Raw genomic sequence first — 696 nt, 5'->3', positions numbered from 1 at the left:
CATGTAATTTTCAAAGGGATAAGCACTGTATTTTTGCAAAATTCCAAAGGTTTTTACATCATCACATACATGTAATAAATTATGAATATTAATTGAATAATTGGCTTTGCCATACAAAGCACTAAAAGTTTTTATAAAATAATTAAAAAGAGAATTAGTGTAATATAAATATTTAATATGATAAGTAGATGATAAAATAGTGACAGCTATATTCAATGACATGAAATTGAGATAATTATTACGATTAAGTGCAGATTTTAAAACAACTGGTCCTGTGTATAATAAAAATTGTCTGAATTCTGTCGCCTTCTACCTTTTACTTTCTTCTAATGTTCTTGGTTTACGATTAAATTCTAATGGAATATTTTTAATCTGATTTATTAACAATTGAGAAATTTGTGAAATTTGTAGATAATTTTGTGGATGGTTAACCATTACACCACATATTCATTAAAGTTTTTGTAACGTCCAGATCAATTAAATGCATCGGCTCTACAGGAAAATCTCTAATCATATTCAAATTTTTAAGTAATTCAAGATCTGATGTTTTTGACTTTACATGATGATCTTCTTGAGATTTTGATCTAAAATCGAAGTCTGTTCTATCACGGCATTTCCTTAAACTTGAGAAAGAAACTCTATCTTTAATATAATTCCGTTCTGTAACACATTTTGTACATGCATAGTAACCGCAAT

Source organism: Odontomachus brunneus, unplaced genomic scaffold (genome assembly GCF_010583005.1).
Source record: "Odontomachus brunneus isolate Ranch 3 - 2012 unplaced genomic scaffold, Obru_v1 Obru_scaffold_507, whole genome shotgun sequence".
NCBI lineage: Eukaryota > Metazoa > Arthropoda > Insecta > Hymenoptera > Formicidae > Odontomachus > Odontomachus brunneus.
Note: the sequence above shows the minus strand (reverse complement) of the source record.